Source organism: Corylus avellana, chromosome ca2, assembly GCF_901000735.1.
Source record: "Corylus avellana chromosome ca2, CavTom2PMs-1.0".
NCBI classification, from domain to species: Eukaryota; Viridiplantae; Streptophyta; class Magnoliopsida; order Fagales; family Betulaceae; genus Corylus; species Corylus avellana.
Window position 1 is genome coordinate 11,531,460 of NC_081542.1, and position 704 is coordinate 11,532,163.

Sequence of the window (704 nt, forward strand, 5' to 3'; positions counted from 1 at the left end):
TTATTAATGAATTATGAATGGTTTTAAAAACTACACTCATAAAACTCTCACAACCCAAACCAGATCTTTTGGTATATAAGTATATTCAACCTAAACTCTTGATCGATCTCAGCTCACACACTTGAAACTCTCATAATCCCAAAATTCTGATACATCTAATGTTGCTTGCACATTGTAATAAACAAACTTTCGATTAACAGAAAAATAAAAAATAAAAAATAAATAAAATACAATGTTTGGCCGAAACACTAGCTACTTGGGCCTAAGCCTTTAATAATCTTGTGTAAATGGTGTAAAAATCAAAATCAAGTTAATAACTTACCTTGCTTGGCGATGAGAGACGGCGAGTTGAGAGACGGCGAGTTGAGAGACGGAGCGACGGAGACGGCGAGTTGAGAGACGGAGCGACGGAGATAGCGAGTTAAGAGAGGGAGCAACAGAGAGTCGGAGATAGTGAGTTGAGAGAGAGAGAGAGAGAGCGATGAGAGACGGAGACGAAGTTGTGAGAGTGAGGCAGGCTTGAGATGAGAGGCACTGAGGCAGAGCCGATCGCAGATGCAGGGAGGGAGAAGGAGCTTCGAATTTTAGGGTTAGAAAATAGGGAATATATAGAAGTGCAAAACGACGTCGTTTTGCACTTCTATATAATAAAAAATTAATAACAATAAAACTGATGTTACGGGGAATCGAACCCCGGTACATTT